At 39.9% G+C, this 26,412-nt stretch overlaps 1 protein-coding gene across 4 annotated transcripts in view; it reads right to left on the reverse strand.

The window, feature by feature from the left end:
• RASSF8 (Ras association domain family member 8) overlaps positions 1–22,105 on the reverse strand; it is an 84,952-nt gene extending 62,847 nt beyond the window's left edge. For 2 of the 4 annotated variants that reach the window (XM_062008807.1, XM_062008783.1), the window contains exon 1: positions 21,797–21,884. The gene's annotated coding sequence lies outside the window, so the exon portion shown is untranslated. Of the gene's footprint in view, positions 1–21,796; positions 21,887–22,062 lie in introns of those variants that run through there. The other 2 variants (XM_062008798.1, XM_062008788.1) reach the window with 2 other exon arrangements.
• Positions 22,106–26,412: the final 4,307 nt, after the last annotated feature.

A 26,412-nucleotide genomic window follows, 5' to 3' on the forward strand; every position in this document is an offset into this window, starting at 1 on the left:
ACAATAAGGACTTCAGAATTGGCTTCATGTGTGTGTTACTTGAAAAGACAACCAAAAGTTATTTTCATAGCATGGATTATGGCCTATGTAAGTCTTAGGAACATAAGATTGAGTGCTAAGTCATCAAGACAAAACCAAGTTTTTAATCCCAGGTGTGAATGGACTAATGTTATTGTCTTCAGCGACAGGAGCATTTCATCTCTTCAAGATGAGTCAGAAGTCACCCTTTTCTGAAAACGAATATAACTGCAGGTCTGACACTACTAACATTTGCATGTATACAAAAGAAACTCAAGAGGCATCAAAGACTTTCAATTTCATTTGCTTTCATCGATAGCATAGTACATGAAGTCCTTGTTCTAAGTAAAATCAGTTACGGTCAAGTACAAGCCTCTCTACTTTATGGATAGCATGGCCTAATGCTTACGACCCAGAGCAGTTGGAGTCCTTTCATTTGATATTCAGCTGCGTTACAATACAAAAATATGAGATGCTACCAGTTTTCTACTTAAAGTATGATTCTGGGGAAAACAATTCTATTCCTAGTACTAATATAGTTATTATTTAATGCCATTAAACACTATTTGAGCAGGACTGAGTATGTGCTAGATAATGGATCAGATCACCCTGCACAGTAATTCAATTACAGTATGACTCCTTGAGCCTTCTAAAAATAAGTACTACCATGCAAGTAGTGTAACTATTGGTAAGCAAATTATGCCTAAGAATGACGTGAATGAGAACCTTAGCTCTTAGATTCTGGGTGGAGAAGACAGCTACTTACTGGTATCAACAACCGACTAATAGCACTGGAAACAAGGTTATCTTACTTATTGTGTTTATTATGTCTATATATGGTTATGTGTCTGTCTTATCTAGACATATTACAGGGAGGTGGAAAAAAAGGAAAAAAGCTTAGCATTTCTGAAGTTTTTTACATCCATCTCCACTTTCTACATACACTGAACAAAGGATAAATAACAAAATACCTGGTAGCCAATACCTGTTATGCTCAAATTGCTTGACCTTTGTACCACACAGACAAAACCTCATTTTCAGTGAGAATGGCATAAGAACACTCCCACCTGTGAGAGGAACTAAACCTCATAAGATTTTGGATCAATTATGATACACTTGCATCACACAAAGCTTTGGGGTTTTTTTTAATAGGTCACAGATTTAAAGAAAAAAAAAAAGTGGGGAGAAGTCAAGTAATCATGGGAGAACTGAACACCAGGGATAAAACAAGCAGCTGTATAACCTCTTCATCAGCTAAGCAGCAGATGATTAATTGCCCATATGGGCACACAGAGATTCTGGCTTGTCCCTTTAAGTAACACCTGCTACACAAGTTCCTAAGTTTACTTGAGGTTTTCATATTTATTCATTTAAATTCACACGCAAGATAAGAAATTCCAGCAGGGTGAGAAGATTTTTATATGTTAAGCACCTCTTCAAGTAACATTTTGAAGAAGGCTCCACTGGGCTACTTCCCGTTTCTGCATTCTGCTGCAGGTAGCTTGGGAGTTATTTTCCCCAAGTAAAGGCTTACCTTCCACAGGTATGTTCTTAAAACTCATCATTAGCTTTTAGATTTACTGACTGCTGGAACAGAGAACAAAAGTCATTGCCAAATAGTAAACATGGCAACACCTTCCAAACAAGACAAATAACACAAACTAGCAAGATTCCTTAGCTCCATCTAGTCTCTACAGGTAGTAAGAGAATTATTCTCTTGAGAATTAAAGAGAATTATGGTTATTTCTGTCTGTCTCTCCTCCAATCATATCTCTTTTGCTACCAGCTCTTAGTTTTATATTGGCAAATTCCATCTGAATTCTGTCCATCACAGCAGTGGAGAGTCTCCTATACTTTAAAATGAACTTGGAATCTCCTACCCCAAGAGGTGATGGACACTGCCATCACAGTAGCAATGTTTCAGGTTCCCAAGAAAACCTCCCTGTAAACAAACCTGCTATATTGCACCTAAACGAGTAAGCACACCGAAATGTGGATAAAAATACTAATTTCCAGAAGATTTCAGCTCAAGAAAGAAGAGTATGTCCACATCAAATGATTCTCCCCTTTCACTCCTGACACTACTTAGTTTACTAACCTCATAATCATTAAAGGAAAAGATATACTAATGAATAAATTGATACTTATATCAGTTAATAGAAACCCTAAAATGTACAAAATGCTACTTAAATTCATACTTGCAAATAATTTTTCTTAAGTGTTTGGGAGATATCACTGCTAAGTTCTCAGACACTGCTTCAGAACCACCTTAACTCATTTTTTCTTTTGTAATCAAAATGGCACTTTGCTGCAGTTATATACAAAGCTGAAAGCTTTAACTTTTTAAGTGCTAAAGTAATACTATTTACCTACCAAACAGTTTATCATCAAATTGCCATATTACTGCACACAAAATTGAGAAGCTCTTTCTGCAATCTTGTTTGTTTATATACATCTGGGACAGTGTGCAGTGTGCATGCCAGCTGTGCTCCCAGAATGCACTACCTGTGTGGAAAGTCATCTGTCCTGACCGACAACTGAATATTTTAAGCTTCATATACCTACTGACAGAGAAAAGAACCTAGTTTACTGCACTTGTTAAATTCCTAACTGGCATCAGCGATTCTGGTGAAGCTATTCTACATGCAGAATAAGGACTCAAACACAGAGTTAACAGCCCACATAGGTACTACTACACTACTATATTACACCAAAGAAAGAATAAATGAACACATTTCTGACTACAGATCTCTAACATAATGCTGTTTTCCCCATACACTCCATATAATTTTACTGTCCCATGTTCTTGTACACTAAAGTGAATGGTACAAGTTACAGAAATACAGAAGTGCCAATCCATAAAGAATACTTGCTTTCAAAGAATAATTGCAGTGATCATAGTGCTCTCCAACACAGCTAAAAGTAAGTGAAAGTGGAACACTGATAAAGTATGTCTAAGTTATTAGGGAAAAAAAATGAAAAACAAAAAAACCCCTACTTAACCAGGTAACTTTTCTGTTCTTGAAGTTTTATCTTCCTACAATAGAGAACACTTACTGTTAACGAAAGGATTGCAAGTTTCTCCTATCAACTCTTGTCTTGAACATACTAGTATATTCTTTGTATTCTCCTTGATCTTCTCAACAACACCATTTCACTTAGAAGCAGGGCAAGACATAATTTCCTTCAGGGCTACTTCCAGAAAGTTACACCTTCATTTACTTTTCCCCTGGGGTTGGTATAGCCATTCTGCCATTACAAACTCCACACAGACCAGGTGTGGGAGCTCCTATTTTGCTGGCAAAAGCATAACCAGAACACCAAAAATATTCATAATGAGGTGCTGCAGTTGAGTCCCAAGGTCACTTGGACACAGAATGTACTTAGATGGAAGCTGTTACTGCAGCTGATGCAATGTGCAGCACTCCATGGCTGGTACTAGCCATGGGAGGGCACCTGCATTACTGCACAGTTAGCTAATAAAAGAAACAAGTTTGCTTCATCATCTATAAAACTACACCATATGAAGAAACTACTCCCATTAGGAAAGAAACTGTGTTGTACATTATGAAAAGATCTTATACATTATGTACATGACAATTCAATAATTAGATAACCCAGCTTGAGCTCTGAACTTTAATCGCTTACAAATTGGGTATCTAAAAGTTAAGTATTTATCAGAAACTAAATACATTAAATACTTCCAGTTATAATTTCTCAGTCTCCACAAAATATGTGGTGCGAATATACCAACACAACTCTCGATCCTGAAAGGTTTTGTATAAGGGAACAATTTGGTCTCACCAGAGCCAGTCAGCAGCTTAAGTTGACACACAAGAGTACTAAACTTCCAATTTCCATGGAAATGGAATTTGGATCAGTACAGAGATTTCAAAATTTAAAACCAAACACTCTCCATCTTACAATCTTTACTGCAACACTTGCTTCCCTTGGATAACAAGGGTTCAAGAGAGACAGAGATGCCATATACATTAGTGATCTACTAACTCATCCTGCCTTGTTGCTCCTTATTTTCATTTAGGGGCAGCCATCCCCTTATAAACCATGCACCACAGTGGTCAATTTAGTGGTAACCAGTTAGCCACATTTTAGAAACTGACAGCATCCTAAAACTGTACATTTCGGAGGACAGATCAGTTACTAGTTACATGATGGTAACATATGTTAGCCAATGCTCGTTAACAGCACTGAACCACACTAAAAGAGCAAAGTTGTACCATACAACACAGTCACAAGGAATAACTGTTAAAACACAAATCTATTGTTGATATGACCCACAGAATTGCACAGCAACAGAACTACGAGATTTTTAAACTGTAAAAATTCATTGTCTTTAAGCAAGAACCAAAAAGGTGTGTTTTATCACCACTAAACAACATTTACTTCTGCAGCAGCCACTTCCTAGCACTGCAAGGGAGAATAGCAACTTGTTGATTACAAATGCAATATGCTCACTGGCAGCTAAAACAATTTGACAATGGTATTTATGGCTCCTGTTCCTAGTGTTTGGCAAGAGCAAAGGAAGAGTAATTTTCTGGAAGTATTTACATTGATTTTGAAACTGATGACAATGCTCCATCTGCTCTCAGACACTTTGGTGCCTCTGCCAATTTCTTCCCTAATGCACTGCTTTCTCCAAGCTTTGCCAAGGTTTCCCTAGTTCCTGAACTCTGTTCTTTTGCCAGGTTTGAAGAGGCCATTTCAAGTTGTGAGCAAGAACTTGAGAAAGGAACATCTAACCCTATGCCCTAATCACAGCTCAGCAGACAAATAGATGGTATTTCTGACAATGGTATTACCATCAATGTCCAGAAGCCTAATGATGCTGCTGATGCCTCAACAGAGCTGTCAAAGTTCCTGAAATAAAAGTGTCTTAAGGTCAATTAGGAGAAGCAAAATTTAGCAAGGACCAAAACCAGATAATTCTAAGAAAAGCCCAAAAGCCACAAGGAAATCAAGACTTCACCTACCATTTTAAAATGCAGCCAAGTAAAGTAATGTCCTCCCTATGGCAAACTGTGGGCTATCCCACAAAAATCTGAGATGTTTACCCAGCAAGCACAAGTCTACCTACAAAGCTTGTGGTACAAAATGAACAGATGGAAGGATTCAGATTCCAACTGCTTGCCTGACACCTTTCATACACTGAGTTAAACATTTAAAGAACCAGCAAAAGCAAATGAAATATGAAAGCCTGAAATTTTTAAACTTTCAGGCATTTATCAAGACAGAAACATAGACAAATAATTTTGCTGCTTTCTCCAACTTTTGTACAATGATCAAGTTACCTTTATGTCATGCATTATGATTTTAGATAAAGTTTTGTAATAAATGTAATAGCTCATTTTGCGGCATCATGTAAGTGAAATATAACCCCCCAAAAGTCATATGCAGAGCTCTAAGATCAAATACTCAATCCACCATAGAAGAAAGGATTGAAAGGTCACGGGATTCCTGAAAAGTTACTACAACTTCCAGCAGCTTATTGAAGAACCTTAAGTATTTAACTCTCCAACGGCTGAGATAAAACAGCAGTCTGTTCATCTGCTTCATTTGAAAGTACAAAAGTAGGTTAGTGTGAAATGGTGTCCCTACGAAATAATCCCAATAGGATAAATGCAGAAAATAAATCCTTTAATCCCTTCTGTATCAGCACATATGTGTGTATATTCATTTACTATTAAACCCAGTCAAAAAACCTCAGATCTATGGTGTGCAGGTCATATTAGATGACCTAAAGGTCTCTTCTGGAATAACACCTGCCTCGTTTTCTATCCTATTTGTTGACAGCAAGAGAAAGAATTAGCCTGTAAGCACAATAATCCTTTATTCTAACAATTTGTTTATTTCTTGTCATTTCACTGACCACTTAAATAGAAGAAAAATATCAAATCACAGCACATTAGAAATTGGACGTCAGTCTTATTTCACTGCTGCAATTTGTCTCTACTACTTTTAAAAGTCAGGACTACAGCAATAAGCCCCAAAAAACAACAATGGATTTGAAATAAGCCTTTTTATCTTCCTGGAGCCCTACAATATGTAAGCAACTTACTGATTCAAGTTACAGATTCTGAGAGAAATGAAGTTGAAAAGTTTTTTAAATCACCAACCTCCTTGCATTTAGGCATTAGACTGAGATATGCCTTTGTATCAAAAAAGACCAATTCAGCCGCTACATCAAATTCAGCAGCTTATTTTGGCAACCTCATTTTTAGGAGATCAGATATAACTACTCAGCGTTAATACTCTTGTTTTTGAATTAACCATCTGTTCTGTAACATTTAGACAGACAGACCCAGTAAAGTAGGATGTCAGTCTTGGAGCTAGAACACATACACACACACGACCACAACAGGGAAACAGAGCCCATCAAAATAAGTCAATCTTGCCATGAAGGATATTTCAACACTAATTTTTGTATCAAGTCTGTTGTTTCATTTTATCCAATTAGTAAGAGGAACCTGGGCTACCATAGTACATATTTTCATCAACTAATACAAAAGAGGAAAAAACATTAAAAGCCTTTATAACAAGAAGACTTCTACCTACAAGAGAGGTAGATCAGAAATCTTAATCTAGGTCGTTTTAAGAAGATTGCCAAAAATAAAGCATGCTGCTCCAGTGTAAATTATCACTGTAAATGAAGTGCAAGATTCTTACTTGAAAAGATGCAGTTAGAAAATGCTCCATAGGCAATAATAGGTATTTCTAAAGCACGGTTGCTGCAATGTATGGAAGCTTCTTTTTTCCTTTCAAGAATATACATGCAAGCAATCAAACGCTCTGTTATTTAAAGTTCCATCAAAAGATGACAGGATTTATAGATGTTTCTTGACTAGTGAACTTTTAACAGACACATTATGAGAAACACCATCAAGATGCCATTTATTTCAGTAGACTACCAACACAAGTGGCTAAAAGACAAAGTATGCTACAGAAACATCTGACCAGCTCAGGAGTTCCCATACCTGTAAAGATTCTTTGCCATCTAAAACACTGTTACAAATAATACCAACATGTTTTCATGCACACTGCTGCCAATATTATGAATACTATGTTTCGATACTACTACAGTAGGCTCTCCAACGTCTAGTACACCCTACTTGCACAACATGGTCAGTAATAAGGGCTTACTGGTCACAGGCAGATGCTTAACTAACCTGCAAGACCTTCCTGTGAAAGCCGGTACAGCTGCTTTTACAATAGCTCTGGCAAAGAGCCTGCATATTACTGTAAGGCTGGTAGCACTGAAGTACAACATTTATTTCAACTCTAAATGAAAATATTGCAACTACACATCCCTGATGACATAGGGCCTACTACAATTAACTCTTCTATTCTCATCAGTCTTCTACAAGAACACCTCAAAATCAAGTACAGCAATACACTAATATAAAGCAATCTATGTGTTCTCTCACTCCTGTACAGAATTATCTGTGTTCACTGCATACCAGTTTTCCACAGCACTAATGATTGCATTTGCAAAACTACCTTGCAGTGGCTCAGTTCCATTGCAGCCCACCTCAACTGGCACTGGGCCACTGACTTTAGAATCAACATAATATGTGCATATTCAGGTCTCACAATCAAACTTCAACAGCTAGTCACTTTGCACTTCTTCATTATACATTAATTTTTAGAGAATAACTAAAGGAGCTAAACTATGAGTTTCCAATACAAGCTACCAAGCAGTTAAATATTGCCTTTTCACCAACATCAGGAAGCAAGAGATACCAAAAATTCCTCAATAAACCACTCTGAAATCGTAGTGACTCCAAATAACTATCTAACCTTGATTTATAAAATAGAAGTTATCATTAGACTGATAACTATCGATGCATATGACTAGTCATCAGAGGATGCCAGAAGACACCACTATAACGAGATTTCCCCTTAAGTACATTCCCGACTCAGTTGTATTAAATTAACTTTTAATCTACAAAACTGAAGACTCTGCGATTTGAGTGCCTATATATTTACTTATTTAGTTATTTATAACTAAACACATGCTGGGATGCACAGGTGTTTGCCAAACGTTAAGAACTGATGCTGTTGTTGCTGGCTATTTTTGCACAAGTGAGGAAGTTTCCTTTGTGTTCCTACTCTCATAAAGTTTTATCCATTTCTATTTCATCTACTATTGCATTCTTGAAGGATTGCTTCACTTATAAGTAAAATAGGGAAGAAAACTTCCCCTCCCTTTCTCTTAATAGTATGTTTTAACATTTTACCAGGAAAAAAAGTCAGGTAATTGAAAGGAAGAAAATGAGGTTTCCCTGGAAAATGTGCAACAAGCAACCTACTCTACATACAGTGTCAACCGTATAAAACCTTTCCCTCAACAAATAAAGTGATGGTAAAACAGTTTGCTCAAGTACCTAATCTCAAGAAGACATTCTGGTGATGTAGCACCCAGTGAAACATAGGGTATTAACCAATTACTCCCTCTCAGTTTGGGGGGGGGGGGAATCACATTGAGCCCAGAGTGGGCTGTTTCTAAGTCTCAGAGACACCCACTCTACTTTTCCTTTCACAAAGGAAGTGGTGTGTGAACAAGCAGACCTGAAATCCTGGATCCACTATCAGGCATGTATTTTTTTCCATCTCAGTCAAATTTGCACATACATCAATTAAAATCTCATTGCTCCTTTCCTATAGAAAAAATTGTATTTTTAACTCCTCATGATAGGTCTCAGATTAATTAGGAGTTTATTATTATATTAATTATTAGGAGTACTCTCAACAAAAGTTTTTTTCTTCATAGTCCACACATTCTGCCTTATTATCTCTAATATTGACTATGTTATAGTTATTTTTCATTAAATAATAGTCAATTTCAATATGTTATATATATATCTGTGACAAGTTTCCTTAAAGCACAGTTTGTTTGTCTGCTGCATCCAGTACAGCAACATTAGATTCCATATAAAAATTCAGCTTCTGGAAAGCTGAGGACTTACCCTAGAATTTAGAGAAAGGTCACCATCAACTTGCCATACTCCACCTCTTTAAAAGATTCTGCCATAGTCAGAAAAAGAGATACAGAGAAAGTCCTAGATGTTCTGCATTTATCCAGGACAAGGGCTATAAACGTAAGGAAAAAAAAAAATTACTTGAAGATCAAGGATTTATTTACATCTCTGCAGCATCAGCAAGGCAATCCCATTACAGCTGATGGTGTTAGTGTGGTATCAACATCTCTTTAAAAAGAATATAAAATGATAGAATCCTTGAGGCCAGAAGGATCCGCAAGTCTCGGGCTCCTCCTCAAAGCAAGGCCAACACTCAACGCAGACCAAGCCGCTCTCACCAGCTATGTCTAGAAAACTGACTCAAAGGATGAAGTTACACTAGAAAGCTTCTGACTCTCTACATATGGTCATTAACATAGACACAGCATTCAGTCAGAATAGCCCTAAGCCAGAGACTAGTCTCAATCATTTTCTTTGTGAAATACTTTTACATTGAATCACTCCAGTTTTCCAAAACATTCCAAACGTCCCCTATTATTGATGCTTACTACACTTTTAATCAAGTTACATTTACTCACACTTGAGTCATCGGTATATCTACACAGGCAGAGTTGAGGTTGAGTCTCAAAACAACTAGTGTTGATTCATTAAAAAAAACAACTGGGCTTCCACAGCCTGGGATCAATGTTTTTAAGGGCAATAAGTCAATCTGAACTTCACATGAATAACCTATGAAAGTAAGTTTGCGCATTAGTTCTTAACATAAACTATCACAATTACATTGCTTCCCCTCAATTAAAAAATACAATACAAATCAGTTACCACAGACAAACCCAAATAAGCAAACACACAGTAAAGCAAACTTATGTAAGACGTGATTTGTTACAATAGCTGTTGGAGATGCCTGCTCAATTGACTTCCACAAAACCACTTTTTACCAACTACATTGGTCTCAGCAAATAAGTAATGGCAGTACTAAGAATATCATTATTGACAGATTTCAGAGATGTGCATGGCCTTCATTTTAGTGAAATTAAGTCACATGAACATGGAAAGAACACAACTCAATACTTCCACAGGGTTTGATGTGAATATTGCCTTTGAGATGAACAGAAACCATTTGCATCTCATGCATGCTAAAGAGTACAAAGGTCAGACGCTCTGTTGATGGGCTCAGCATTGCACAACAGAACCTAAAGTTGTTCTTATAAAACTGATGGTAAATAATTTCCTCAAAGGACATTCCCATCAATTTGTTGCTATATGGATTTTTAAAAACAAAGTAAAAGCTTGTAAATTAGTATTGTTGGTTCCTTACTTTGTGGTCTCTTCTGAAAGTATGTATTAATACTCAACATCAGGAATAAACACATTGCAAGAAACTGTATTAGCAAGAGAATTTTTTAAAAAGGGCTATAAAAACAAATACAGAAGCCAAACTACTCACTAGATTTGCCTTGTTTTAATGTCTCACTTAAATACCAAGTTTAGTAAAAAGGACTTGTGTTGGGCCATATAGCTATTTCCATGTTTGTAATGACGTTTCAACAAGTACAATACTGACTTTATTAAAACTGGTTGCAGAACTCAGTAAGACAGAAAAAATACACTACAGAGCAAGTTGAAAACTGTCGATATACAGCAAGATTCTTTTGAAATTCCATCAGGCGTAAGAAAAACATAAAACTTCATAGAAAGCTCCATATGCTCTTAGCAGTATTAGAGCACTGATCATTACAGTTACTATTTTGTAGGAAAAGCTGACGTAAGAGCAGATAGTAGTTTACTTGCCACACAACATTTAAGTATCAACTCCTAGATTGCGCTTGACAAACACATTTAGCAACTAGAATCAACAAGGTAAGCTAAACAATCCATCACTACCTCTGAAACAAATTAATAAACTTGTAACATAAATACTAACTCTTGTAGTCAGCACTTTCTACATAGCTATTTGCACTTACAAGATGAACTCCTCCTCCTTTGACACTTAGAATCTTAGAATGGTAGGGATTGGAAGGGACCTTTAGAGATCATCTAGTCCAACCCCCCCCTGCAGAAGCAGGTTCACCTAGATCAGTTGACACAGGAACACGTCCAGGTGGGTCTTGAAGAACTCCAGGGAAGGAGACTCCACAACCCCCCTGGGCAGCCTGTGCCACTGCTCCATCATCCTCACAGCGAAATAGTTTTTTCTTATATTTAAGTGGAACTTTATGTGTTACAGCTTCATCCCACTATCCCTTGTCCTGTTGCTAGCTACTATGGAAAAAAGGGATGTCCCAACCTCCTGACATCCACCCTTTAGATATTTGTGTTAAGATGTCCCCTCAGTCTCCTCTTCTCCAGACTAAACAGCCCCAGTTCCCTAGCCTTTCCTCATATGAAAGATGTTCCAGTCCCCTGATCATCTTGATGGTCCTACACTGGACTCTCTTCTGAAGTTCTCTGTCCCTCTTGAGTTGAGGAGCCCAGAACTGCACACAGTACTCCAGATGAGGCCTCATCAGAACAGGCCCAACACTACTACTATATGTTGTGACATTGCACTTTGTCGTGGTTTAGGCCCATCACGGAACAAAGACCACGATTAGCCTTGAGTACCAAAGAGGCTGAGAATTGCTCAAGGGCAGGGAGAGCTTAATTGCCGCTTAAGGTTCAGGACAAAATAATTTAATGCAACATCAACTAAAACATACCCCCAAAACATAACCAAGATAAAACAACACAGAGTAACACAACAATGAAGAGTACAACCAGCCTTTTTAAGAACACCTTCTTGCCACACCTCCCCTCTTCCCGGGCTCAGAGCCCTGATCCCGGTGTTTTTACCCTGTCCCCCATGAACGGTTTGGGGGGGCAGGCAGTGGGGGTTTCAGTTAGTCTGTTCCCGATTGCTTCTGTCGTTTGTCCCTCCTCAGGACGGGTGAACTCCACACCAGTCCTCCCTGCAAGTCCGTGGGGTAACTCACACGCATGGCAGACCTGCACAGGCTGCTCTGACGCGCACTTATCCCAAAGGCTGCAGCTCCTTTTTGCCTCTCGTGTGGGGCTGCTCTGCGGCGTGCAGGCTCTCCAACACAGCCTGGGCCATGGCCGTCTCCCCACACAGTCCCTCGCCCGTCCGGGCTCACTCACATGGAGCTGCTGGTAACTCTCGGTCCTGCCATGGATCTCCATAGGTTGCAGTGGCACAGCTTGCATTCTCGCCACGGCTTGCAGAGGGGTCTCTGGTCTATTGCTTCTCCTTCCTTCCTCCTTCTCTGGCTGAAGGGTCCGCATGGTCGCCTCCATCTTGTATCACTCTTACACCTCCTGCCTCGCATTTCAAATTCCCGTCCCCTAAATAGTGACTGCAGAGGCGCCAGATTGGCCCAGCCGGGCCTGAGGTGGGTCTGAACCCAGGAGCCGGGGGAGAGTCCGCAAACTCTTTACCGGGTCTTCACTGCAACCCGCTCCCCCTGTTACTAAGCCAAAAGCTGCTCCTTGCTAAATCAGAACACACTTATATGATCATTACAAAGGAATCAAGTAATATTATCCTCTGATCTAAAAAAGTCTTTTTTTTTCTTGTTTCAAATGGTATCCAAGTTTCTCCTAGGTCTACTTTCTCCCTGCAGGGCTCAGAAGCCAGCCTCTTCCTGTAAGTCCCAGAGATAAAACAGAAGTCTTGTTGGGCCTAAGACTCCATGTGGGTCATAGTGCATGAGGGAAGCATTGTCTCCTCACAGAAGTCACCTAACTATGTCACTTTATTCAGCAATAAGTTTCATTCCAGAACTGGGGGATGATGAGAAATACAAAGAGGATGAAGGGAAGACTGAGAGTTGATCTCATTAATATTTACAAGTATGTAAATATCAGGAGATTAGGGCATCCCTTTTTTCTATAGTATCTAGTGATGGGACAAGGGGTAATGGAATGAAGCTGGAACACAAAAAATTCTACTTAAATATAAGAAAAAACTACTTCACTGTGAGGGTGATGGAGCACTGGCACAGGCTGCCCAGGGAGCGTGTAGAGTCTCCTTCCTTGAAAGTCTTCAAGACCCACCTGGACGTGTTCCTGTGTCAACTGATCTAGATGGACCTGCTTCTGCAGGGGGGTGGACTAGATGACCTCTAAAGGTCCCTTCCAACCCCTACCATTCTGTGATTCTATGATCCCACCTGATGTAAAGCTAGGAAGTCATTATCTACCTTTTTAATGTCACAGAACATTTTACAGCAGAAATGTACAGAAGATATTCCACATATTAAGCACAATTTTCCCTCACGTTTCATTTCTCCATTACAACAGAACTGTCTCCTGCCTACCACATGCTTTATGTCTAAACAAGGAACAAAAAGGATAAGTACTTTGAAAGCTATCCTCATACGTACTTGTCAAACTGAAGATAGTGGGGGTTAGTTTGAAATCTTGTCTTCTAAAAGTGAGTCCAGAGAACATTACGGACTACTAGAGAAAACTCTTGTCAGGAAGCATATAGATCTCTAATTATTTAGGCTTTTGCATATGCCGTTATCATGACAAGCATAACAGGCACTACAAAAGAGGAAAAAATAACCTTGCGGCATATATTTAAATAAATCAAATCATTCTCTTCTCTGCTACCAACAATTAAAGCAAATATGTTTCTACATAAGCTGAGGTAAATTGTTTAAATCTTTTAGAACAAAATAATCTTGTCTAGAGGTGACAGTGCATTTCTCAAACAGTTAGGAAGCTGTAAGCCTAAGACAGGAAAGTACATTTTCCATTTCCTTCTACTTATAATCACACTAACTGTATTTTTAAATACATTTTAAAAGCTGCTAATTTTTTTCTACATTAAAAAAATTGTGAACTTACGTCCTCTTACTATAGTAGTGATTTATGCTGAGTGGGAAACAGGGCTCTTACAACAGGTAATATTGGTATATTTTAATATGGAAATATAGCCATTGCAGCTCCTTATCCCTTGCTGAGGGTAGACATTTTTGTCATGACAAATAGAGTACACAGAAAACATTTACCTGCCATAGGCATTTTATTAGAATCAAGCTAAAAAAAAAAAAAAATCCACTAAAACAGCCCAGCTAAGGAGTTTTGACTGTTCTACACATCTGTAATGGTCAGTGTTTCTAAGCAGCTCCTCTAAAAATAATCAAAGCTGAAGAGTGAAGGGAAAATCAGCAGATAAATGAAACAAAGAATCTTGTCAAGAAAGATAAAGACATGATTAGAGGTCAGTGAAGGACAAGGGGAGAGAGGGGAAGAATTTGAGAAAATTCCTGGCAATTCCTGATTGGCATTTCCTATAATGGTAAGGCAGAGAGCTGGCAGCAACAAACATGCTGTCTCCCTAGGAGCAGAGGGAATGACTACTGACAGGATGTCAGGATCACAACAGGACAGGTGCTCTGTGTAACTTCAAACCAACTCCTGGAGAAGGAAATGGCAAAGCAAGCATCCCCCCCCACCAAACAGCAGCAGAGGAATTAGAAGAATGCCACTATCTGCAGCTGTGAGATATGAAGAGAAAGAAAGTCCCCGTATCTTTCCCTCCCATCAAAAAGCAAATGCTATGCTGCCATCAAAGAACCACCTAGAAAGCCACTAGCTCATGAACAAGTATTTAGGGGATTTCTCCAGTCTCGCACAAAATAGCTTAATCCCATATACCACTGCTGTATGCTACATTAAATTGGTTGCTTTCTGGTCTGTTCCTGGGAAACAAGGAAGTAGTCACATAACGTATTTGTTATCCCCTCAAGTCTTCCATTCTTGGAAGAAGAAGAAAAGCCCAAACACTATTTATGTTATATCAGTTTGAAACAAAGGCTCAATTCACAGGACATGAGGTGAATAGGTAAACTGGTAAGCAAATACAGGAATTGCAGTGGAAAAAATACTGGCAGTAAGACAGAAAATTACTTTTCCATTCAGACTATTTTTTAAGTTCTTGTTAAGTCAGTTAATTTTTGACAAAACTTCACTGGAATGAGTTCTGATGAAAGATTTTACTATGCTATTCACCAGCTCCTAAAAAAAAAAAACAAAACAAACAAACCCAAATCAATGTTGCCTTATATGATAAATAGCCTTTGTTATCTCTTTGGAGTATCAGTTTACCAATTCCAATCTCATCAACAGCAAGAAAATGTTGCATTATATCCAGAGATTGGTCTGCCTTAGTCCTGTTGCTCATCCAATGATGATTCCACTACTTGAAATACATAGTCTCAAACATGTAGCTTATTACAATTTTCTCTCCCTGCTGCCCACAATGAAACCAGTAAAAAGGGTTTGATTGACTTGTAGGCATGGATGAGGCCTTAGACAAGCACACACATAACATGGCAGAATAGTTCTAATGAGTGAGAACATTTTAAAAAAAAAAAAAAAAGGGAAAAAACCATTTTCTCATGGGCAAGGATGAGGGCATTTCACTACCTCCATATGTTTCTCCCTGGATGCCAGTTATTCCAGGAATGTAGTACTAGGTAGTATTGCCAACTATACAGCTGCAAAAACTCATTTAAGCATTTGGTATCTTGATGACCAATATTGACTTGTAAATATATTTAGTTGTGGCACCTGAACTCCAGGAAAAATTTGACATGAGCAGACATCTGTTGAGTTGCTTTCCTCCGTTCCTTTTCTCCTCTCCTCCCCTTCCCTCCTCTTTTTTTCTTCCTTTCTTTCCATCATATACTGAAGCAGCAAAACAAGGATCTTCAAGGATCTTGTCTTTAAGAAGTACTGTCCAAAAAAGGTTCAGTTTCACATGGAACCAAGGGATTTGCATCTAAGAAGGCTTTATTTGCATTGAAAACTGCTTTCTTCATCTTGTTCACTTAACACCACACTAATCAAAGTTAATGTTAGTATTCATCGATTGGGTAATAGCTATAAATTCACTAACTGACAAATTATGTGCAACTTTTTTATGGTTTTAAGCTTAATATTAACGAAACAAACTGACAACAAAAATATCTACTTTTTAGAAAGCAATAAAGAATTATTTGTTCTCAATCTCATTTTACTTCGATGGAGGTGTTCACAATCAGTACAGACACGGCAGGAGGGAGGGAAAGGGAGTGGAGAGAAAGCAGATATGATCTGTTGAAGATCTCCAAGCAGTCCAGTGACAAGAATAGACTCCAACTCCTAAAGCCACAGCCTCCCTACTTTGGCATAGACGCAAAACATCTGGTTGCCTAGTGGAATTATATCCTTTCCTTATATGTGCTCACAAAACTGCTGACTGACACTAAAATGTAAAATGTAAAGTTTAAAAAAGCTGCTCCGAAACTCAAACCTCCTGTTGAATAATGGCCTGAAAACACTGACAAACGCTTCAAGTCAAAAAAACTTGTAGCAAAACTCTTCTTCCAGTTCAGCTGAAACAAAAGAAAGTTACAGCTCTCAAGATTAAGGGAAGAAAACAATAACAAGAAAGTACTGACACAGCCTTACGTTTTTAAAACTGGATGATTTAGAAACAGAGCAAGGTGTATGCTGAAAACACATCAGATTGCAGTAAGGGGATGTAAGACTCAAGGTTACACCTAGTACAACTTTCAAATCAAGTAAATGCATTCGAAGTACATCATCAACCCTGGAGCAAGGTCAGCAGCTGCATGGAAGTCAGTTACATTAAACATTTCTAGAAATTTTGCTGCCCTTTGTTCTCAAAGGTGTAGTAAGGTATTAAAATCTGACATCTCAAAATACCAAAAAAACATCATGACTGCCAACGCTGAAAGAACAATTCTTACAAAGGCATAAATGTCACATCACAGTACAAAGGCAGGACTAATACTAGAGCAAAGAACAGCATTCAAGCTTACTTTGTTTACAGGTGAAAACCAAATCCTGGAGTCCTTCAATTTTTCAAATCTCAAATATCCTTAGTGCACTTGAATGGTCACTTTCCATTTATAAAGAAGATTAAACCCTCTTAACCACAACACACATTACCTACAGTAGTCATCCCAATCCTCAAAATTAATGCCAGTCCCACACACAAGCAGTTCAAGGATTTTTACAAATTATCAATAATTTTTTGTAGTCTCTCCATTAATATATCCTTTTGAGCTCTAACATATGGGACTACAGAGAGCATATAGGCCACAATTCAAAGATTCGGTTGTAAACGACAAACTGAGACATGTCTTACACAGTGGACTCTGGTATCAGAATTTAAGTAAAAGCATAAATTATAGTTCTTGGAATTGGCAGCATCCTAGTGTACCATAACACATGGGTAGGGGTTTTTTTTTTAATTTGTTACTGTGGATTTAGTTATGAAGTGTTTCCCCAGTCTCAATCTAAAAATAGCAAACTGTACTCAGCTACAATTAACTTCACTAGTAATGTTTTGGAACTAAAACTAATTCAGTAATGCGTATTGCTGCCTTTGCAGACATTTGAGTCATCTGTTAACTATCTCATGTGTTTTGGGAAAATAAAAGTATTCGTTAATTTTCTTATAAATATTTACAGACCTAGTTTGTTACATACAAAGAGGAGAATACAGAGATGACCTCCTGTCCTCATTACTATTCTTGCCTTCTTATGCTAAAGATAGCATAGACAGTAAAAATAAATAAATCCTCCGTAGCATTGGGAATTAGTCAATGCCATGTTGAAAAATACCCTAAATGATGAGCCTTATCTCTTCTTCCTGGCTAGGACCCCAGGGAGGCTCTGACCCACAGATGAGATGGCATTAAAGCCTTCACTAGGTGGTCTCCTTGTAGTAGGCTCTATTCCCAGCCTTAATTGCTTGTCAGCCCTAACTAGATGCTTGAACACTCTGGAATAGTCCAATAAAGTATTTAAACAGATGGATGGTACAGGCCACTGGAACAAAACTCTCTAGCCACGGCTCTTTCAGCACATTCCTTTGAAGTCTGTGCCTCTGAGGAATCAACAACAGCTGAGAAACATGTGTTATCATACAACATTGAGCACAGCAACAATATTGCACAGCAAGATGCTTTTGTTCAATAATCCCGGACTATAGAAAGCTTCACAATGTCTTTTGTTGCGGGTAAGCCCTTTTTCCTAGCATGACAAGAAAGTAAACAGATTCCTACCCCCTTTAAGGAGAACCTCAAAAGTAAAAAGGTGAATTAAGAGGATTCCTCAAGTGCCTCTCATCCGAAAGCTTACAGTGCCCATCTCCAAGTCCTCTGCTATATTCAAGGCTCTCCATATTTACATTATCACAAAGACAACTAGATGTTTTCAGAGATACGAGTGAAGTAACAGCACAGAGTAGCCCAGTCTGCAGTCTGTGGCAGATGTGACAAGCCCCTACAAGATAAACCTGAAATCCACTTTCCTTCGCCAAGCAGGACAAGTTCTGCAATCCCAACTTCACTGGTAATGAACTGCAGAGAGAAGCAGCAGCACAGCACCACTCAGCACACACAGGCCAGTCTATTCCCTTCTCATACTTAGCCAGTAGAGACACACAGTCCTCAGAACAGTAACAAGAGAAAACACCACAAAACATCCTTTCATTGTCCAGAAAACTATTCTTGTCAAAGCTATGAGATCACCATACACTTTCAAGGGAGTTAGAAAGGATAGAAAGAATTAGTTACTTAGGAAATTGAATTTGAAACTAGACTAACTGTCCAGATTCAGAAGTATGCAGATGGCTATGTGCATATGGAAGAGGACATTAAGTTAGAATCCAAAGCTGCCTATTAGCAAGTTCTTAGTCTCTCATTTTCACTGAGGAGAATTACCTGCAACAGAGTACATACAGCCTGCATTTACAGAGTTTTCAAGTCTCAAATATGACAGGAAGCCAGGCACTGAGATTACAGTAAATCCCATTACGCTATAAAATACTAACCCCAGCATGAAAAAAGTTACAAGAAAATGTGAGCTTCCAAAAAAGCCCTGGAAACCCACACAACATTTACATTTCATTTCAAGAGATCTTAAAGACTTAAAAACCAAGACAAAAACCTAAAATTAGAAAGCAAACAAAAACACACAAGTACTAAGCCAATCTCATAATTACAGAGTTCACAAAACAAATAACAGGCACTGCATGCATCATGCTGAGGGGGGTCCTCAGCTCAGTCCCCACAGGACAGTTTTCCACTCTGCAATTCAATTTAATAGTTTCTTCCTGAAGAGGCCAAGACTGCCCTTCAAATTCAAATTGAGGCAGACTGCTAAGGTGACATAGAAGTAGCATGCACCGAAATTGTCAAACATACAGGGGATAAAAATAACTCTATTCTCAAAACAATTACAGCAATATAAGAGTCTTATGCAGCTCTCAAACAGCAAAGATCAAGAGTTTCACTTGACAACTTTCAAAGAATTAATATTAGCACAAGCAAAAATACCACCTGATCATCAAAACCACAACTAAACAAGAAGTAACATGTTTACATATAGTTATTCTTAAAATTATGTGTAAAAGCACTTAAAGATTCAGGAAAATCTCCATATGCTATGAGGTGCAGGGAGGAAGGCAGCTTAGGTAGAGATCATACTGCCATGTGATGGCAGAAGTAGGAACAGAACCCACCAGCCTCTGCATTCAGCTCCACACTTCAGCAACTACACTTCCTTCTTTCTACCAAACACATTCCTCTTCAGGGCTTCCCTCAAAAGTAGTTTTGAAGTGATGATAATTAACTTATTTTAGCTCTTTACATTTATTGGTGGCGTTTCCAGCAACAGCCCAAGGTCCAGTTTTAAGACTTCAAACTTCTTGAAAATATGACTTGTTATTGTTCTATTTCCTGCTATCCTGAAGTTTCTCATCTCCAAAAAAGAGTAACAGAAAAAAAAAAAAGATTAATTCAAACAGCTGATCAAATTTTGTTGAACTCATGGAGTTGGGGAAGGAGAAGGACAGAGATTACTTAAGTATAAGTGAACCACGGTATCTCTCTGGGGTTGTGTTAAAGGGCATACAATTAAACACTATGAATGACAAGCAGTCATTTCAGTTCCCTTAGCAATTCATCACACACCAATTTTTCTTTTGCTTCAAGACACAAAGAGAAGTACTTCCAGTTTAATATCTAGCCTACTTTCTAATTAGATATCAACAAACAAAAAGTCAATCTGAAATGGTATTTTTTCTCTACTTTAAAGAAAGAGGAAAAAAGTAGGGATTACTTTTATATATAATTTATAATTCAGCCACATAATTTTGTGGACTTCTGAAATGCTATCTATGAGAAGAGGTAATATCACACAATAAAGATCCACACCGTTTTCCTTCTGACCTAAAAAGCTGACCTTTTACTCATGAACTATGTATCCTCTACTGAAAGAGACATAGCTCTTTTACAACACTTAACACAATCTCCCCACCGCAATTAACTGGAAGCTTAAAAAAAACCCTTAAACAGGTGCCTTTGCAGAAATCATTAGGTAATTGATTTACTTGCTCTCCACAGTCCGGCACATACTTAGTTTTAACGTGTGATACTGACTAGAGCTGAAGCAGAAAGACGCTTGTGAGGTCCAAATCAGACTTCAGAAGCCACACGACAGCACTTTTTTGACATGGAGTTCCCAGCAATTTTGTTAATGTGTCAGCCTCTGACATATCTGCAGTTTCGGGATAGAAAGCGAGACAGGTGTAGTTCCAAAGAGGACACTGAAATCTCTAAACTTCCCCAACCCCCCCTCCCCGCCACCCTGACTCTGATTTTCCACACTGCCGAAATCCAACGTGCAATATTGAACTACAATTTAGCACGCCGCTCTGTTGGCATACTAAAACACCACTTTGATGAACCAAAAAAATAGGCAGGCAGCTACTGCAACCTTCTCAACAATGCTTTAGAGCTGTGCAAACCAAGAAGCAAAACACATTTTCTTACCCTTTAAAGTTCATCCCTCTGTATTGTTCTACCGTACTGTATTTGCTTAAGCTTGTCTCATCAATAGTCTCTTATACTCCCCCATGAAAACAAAACAACCGAACAAATCTCACACATTCCCTACCGGCAAAAAAGATTTTCTTTGAGTTTTCTTTTTTTTTCCTTACTGGAGGAGACGAAGGGAAAGAGGAGGGGTTGCGGCAAGGGGAAAGGGGGGGGGGGGGGGGGGGGGAAGAGCAAAACAAACAGTCCACGACGGGCAAAAAAAAAAAAAAAAGAAAAAGAGAGAGCAAATAAAGAGAAAAATTAATTTGATTTTCTTTTCGGGGATAGGAAGAGGTAGAAGAAAAAAAAAAAAGCCACACGTTACTCCAGATTTCCCTGTGTAAGAAAAGTAGCTTCTCAACTCCCTTCCTCAAGGGCACAGAGAAAATATCCCTTACTTTTCCACACGATGCCTGAAAGGAGAAAGACAAAAAGCCAAGAGAGAAGAAAAGCTATAGAGAGACGGGGAAGTAGAGAAGGAAGAAGCGAAAGGATAGGGACGAGTGCGAGTGGGCAGGGCAGACGCGTAGGGGAAGACAGTTGAGCCAAAATCGCAAAAGAAAACCCACCCAAACATTAAAAAATCTGAGGGGAGGTGGGAAACGGCAACACAGAAAGTTGGCGAACAGAGGTAGAGGAGAGACGGAGGTAGCGGGGAAGAGGCGCGGGAGAGGCAGCAGGGTAGGGTCACAAAACCCCGCAGCGGGGACAAGCCGAAAGACGTCGGGGAGGAAAATAAAGCGAGGCGGGACGCGGAGCCAGGTGGGCTGCAGGAGAGAGGCTGCGGCGGGGGAAGCGAGACAACGAGCGAGGCGGCGGAGGAAGAGGAGGGCAGACTCCAGCAGGACGAGCCCGCTCCGGAGTTGGCCGTACACCTACCGCTCGGCCGGCAGTGGCGGCGGCTGCGGCTCGGCGCCCGTCCCGCGGCGGCTCCCCGGGCAGCGCCAACAGCCCCAACGGCCGCCGGCTCCGCCTCGCGCCCCGCGGGGGGCGGCGCGGCGCAGCTCAGCACAGAGCCCGGGGGCTTGGCCCGGCCCGGCCCTCCGGGGCACCCCGCTCCTCCCCCGGCTCCGGCCCCGCCGAGGCGCCACCGCCTCTCGCCCAGCCGCGCGTGGATGCCCTCCGCCCGGAGCAGCCGTCCCCACCTCCTTCCCGCTTCTTCCTCGCTCCCCTTCACCGGGAGAGACATGTAACGGAACTGGGACGCCAGCACAGCATTGTGGGAGCTCTTAAAGCCGCAGCCGCCCGTTGCCCCCCGCCATCAGCGTCGCCGCTGCTCCCCGCTGCCGGCCCGGGCGAGGGCGCGTCCGCGCCGCGTTCTCCCCCTGTCGCCGGGGGCGGGCAGGCAGTAGCGAGGCAGGCAGTGCCGGCAGACTCTGAGCGAAGAGGCGCTACAGCCCTGCCTGAAAACACGGCCTCAACGGAGTCTCCACGACTGGCCCATAAAGCCTGAGGAGGCAGCGGGGGTTCGGGGCTGGAGCTAGGACCGGGGCGGTCTCTCGCGCCCATCTCCTGCGGTGCGGTTCCGGAACCCGCAGCCCGCGAGGGAGCGAGGCGGGGGTCTCGCCGGAGGGAGAGCTGCGGGACAGCTCCGGTCCCACAGGAGGGAGAGCGGTGAGAGCTTCGGCTGGGCCATAGGCGTGAGGTGGTTTTTTTGAGATCTTTTTCTGAGATCTTTTTTTCCTATTGTTTCTGGAAGAATCAAGAATGTCTTTGGTGCCTATTTTTAACTGAAATGTGGAAAGCCGACAGTCAGTGTTTTCTATTGTTTCTGCTTTGGATTTTAATGATGGAAAATTCCTCGGCAAAAAGAAAAAAAAAAAAAAAAGAGAGTAGCAAAGACTCTTTAAATCCGACAGCTATTTTGGGCAGAAAGTTTTGAATAAGAAGTTTTCATCACTTTTGTGTTTATGCAACTGGAAATGGGAAAAAAATACTTTATATTTTAAAAAAAACCCAAAACTAAAACACCCCAAACCTATTTGAAAATCAACTTCAGAGCTGTGATTCACCGATATTTTTGGCAGTCTATGAACATTTGTGCTGAGTCTGCTCTCAGCTATCAGCAGCAGTGAGGCAGTAGTTGTTCCCAGTTCTTCCCTGGGCTGCTGGCCTTTCCAAATTCACCTGTGCCCCACGGTCAGAGATAGAGCACACTGGTCGTTTAAAGAAGTCTCCTTTTGTTGTTTGCACTTTACAGTGTTCCCATACCATTCCACTTGTGGGCTTTTGAGTGTACCATGCTTCCTTATTTTGGTTTTTTGGTGGGCTTTTTTTTAGATCCTAACCTTTTAGATGATTAAAGTGTGACTGCATTGATGCTACACACAAGAAAATGTTTTTGAGAGCATAGACATGCTTCAATTTAAATGCAAGCATATAAATACTTGCAAGATTTGGATTTGAGAATGTTTCTGCAAATGTTTCTGGTAGATTTGGATCTTGCATTTTGATCATATAATTCTTGATGGCTTTACACCAAGGAGCATATTTTTTGAAAACATACTTACCAAGATGGAAGGTAGGAAAAAAATCTTCAGGGCACAGAAGACACTCTTGTTGCTTCAAGTTGTGAGCGGTGCCTGTGCCTTTGGATGCTCTTCTACACAGGGAGAGGTGCTAAGCAGTCTGAGAGAAACACTTTAATCACAATATGAAATGAGGTACCATTAAGAAGAAACTGTAGAAATTGGGTGAATCTATTGGGAAGCACAGGTGGTGTTAACATGGTCAGCTGCACACACACACCTCTTTGCTTTCAGAAACTGAAAAGACCCCAGCACTGGAGGGACGCCTCTGGGAGAAAGGAATGGTGCCAATGAGCAGTTGTGCAATCTACTGGATGTGATTTGTTTGCACTGAGTATTTTTGACTGTGACTTTCAAGGATGTTGTCAGACAACTTAGGGAAAAGGGATGTGCTTTTCAGGTAGATTTGTGTGTTGCAAATATTTAACTAATATTCCTGTAAAGATCCCGAGAAGTACTACTGCTTCCTTTTTTTTTTTTCATGAAGCCAGTAAACACAAGCTATGAAAAGTAGGCTTAGGGAGTAGTATGATGAAGGAGGGAGAATGATCTGGGAAACTATTGAAACTATATGATCTGAGAGGTTACTGCTAGGAGAAAAGCCTTTTTGAGGGAGTTAATGGTGTTAGGAAAACAATTACTTGATAAGTGATTGAGTTTGTATTGTTTACCTCTCCAGGTGTTGAAGAACTGGAAGTCAGAATATCAAACATCCTTTCCTATTGAAAGTTCTCTTTGCTGATAAGTTTCTCAAACCCAACAAATAGTTTTTGTACACTTGCTATATAACTTTCTGCTAGAAAGTTTACATTAGTGAATGAAAAATCACCCTTTTATAGAGGAGAAGTTCATGGCCACCATTAAGAGATTTCTGGATGTTCAGAACATACATAACAAGGCATAATATGTTTCTACTTAGTATTGGTGTGGTATTTCACTTCCTGGCTGTGACAGAGCTTTTGTAGTTAGAAAAAACATTGGCATTTTTCATATTCTAGTGTCTTTTTTTTTTTCCTATTTCTCTTTTGTAATTTAGTTGTAAAGGCACCGAAGATACCGCATCTCTGCTGCTGCTTCAAAATAATATTTATGACATTTCCAGAGTAATTTTTACACAGACTGATAAGCCAGTATGTCAGCTGAAGGGGGTGGGGGGAGGGGGGCAGTATCAAATACATTTTCAAGAGTGGTTTTTCACGTAAAACCTGAAACTCTTTGGGAAGGTGAGGTGTTGACAGAAAGTGAAAGATTAATGTCAATATGTCTAGGGTCACATAAACATGGCCTGAAGGCTACCTCCAACAGGGAAAGATGACAATGGTCCTTTAAGAAAAAAGAAGGGAAATAAGCCTAAAATCCAGACATAATGTAGGGCTAACATTGTAGGAGATACCCCTGCTATGTAACACAGGAGCCTAATTGCTCTTCGAGCTAGAGTGAAAGAGCAAAATACTGTTATTTCCCCAGAAAATTGGTTAGGAAAATTGGTTATGGAGTGATGCTAAGTTGTACCAACCAAGGACATGGCTTTGTGCTGTTGGAGGGTGCTTCTGCTGGCGTAGTCAGTTCCTTATTCTCACTGCCTGCCCCACTCAGTTCCGAATTTAGTTACATTATGTGTCATCCTAAATAATTTGTGCTTCATTCACCTTCAGTCAGTCTTTCCTTTGCACAGTGCTGGAGAAGGGTAAGGGCTTTACTTCAGTAAAACATGTAAGCATATCCTCACACTTCCATGGAAATCTTGAGGATGTAGCAGGCCCACATTCCCCCTCATCATCCTTCTGCTGCTGATGTACTTGAAAAATGCCTTATTACTGTCCTTAACTTCCCTGTCTACATTTGATCCTAGAAGTGCTCTAGCCTTCCTAGTTGCACCCCTGCATGGCATGGCAATGTTCCTATACTCTTCCCAAGAAGCCAGCCCCTGTTTCTACCTCTCATAGATGGCTGCTTTCTGCCTGAGTTGTCCCAGCACATCCTTGTTCATTCATGGAGGCCTCCTACCTCCTTTTCCTCCTTTCCTGCGCATTGGGACACACTGATCCTGGGCTTGGACAAAATGGTGCTTGAAGATTGACCAGCTCTCATGGGCACTTCTGTCTTCTAGAATCATATTCCATAAGATCCGTCCAAGTAGATCTTTGAAGAGGCCAAAATAGTCTCAATGAGACTGCTTTCATGAGTAAAGTTATCCGTATGCTAAAGTACTTTGTTGAATTTGGTCCATAGCAAATAAATCTGAACTGATACTCAGCAAGCAGAAAAACAAGCTAATTTGGACTGGGGTTAATTTGTGGCCTGCAGTGTATTTGCTTAACTGTAAAAATGAACGTTACAAGAGGCTGTTGTTTTTGGTGGGCTGTTTTGTTTTGTTGTGGGTTTTTTTTTTTTTTGTTTTAAATAGAACTGCTGTCTGAATTTCAGGGGAAATAAACAAACATCAGATTATAATTTAAGTGCATTCTTCAAGCTCTCCCTGGTTGTTTTATTCTCTTCAGTTAATATTTATTTCTTGGATCCTGAGGAGCAATAATTCCTAGCCATTGCTCCTCTGGATTTTCTAGATCTTGCCTTGTTATTTGTTGTTTATTGAGTATGAGTGACGCACTGTAGTAGATCTACAGAAAAATACAATCTCTGTCTTAAAATGGTTGAAATACAAAAGACTGATATATCAAGATACAAAGTATGTTCCATTTTAATTTCACACATCAGATTCTGGATGCTCCCAAAGACCTATGGATTTCAAGACTCAGTTCCATAGAAGAAATCCAAATTATCTAAAACAAACAAACAAACAAATCCTGACCAAATTCCTCCCCTTTCTTCCTGATCTGGCCACCTGTGTTAACTGTCATTAATTGGGGAACCAGTCTTGCTTAAGTAACCAGGGCAATCCCACACTTTTTTTTTTTTTTTTGGCTGTATCAACAGTAATACCTGGAGACCCTTCCAGTGTGTGGT

Source organism: Colius striatus, chromosome 1 (genome assembly GCF_028858725.1).
Source record: "Colius striatus isolate bColStr4 chromosome 1, bColStr4.1.hap1, whole genome shotgun sequence".
Taxonomy (NCBI): Eukaryota; Metazoa; Chordata; class Aves; order Coliiformes; family Coliidae; genus Colius; species Colius striatus.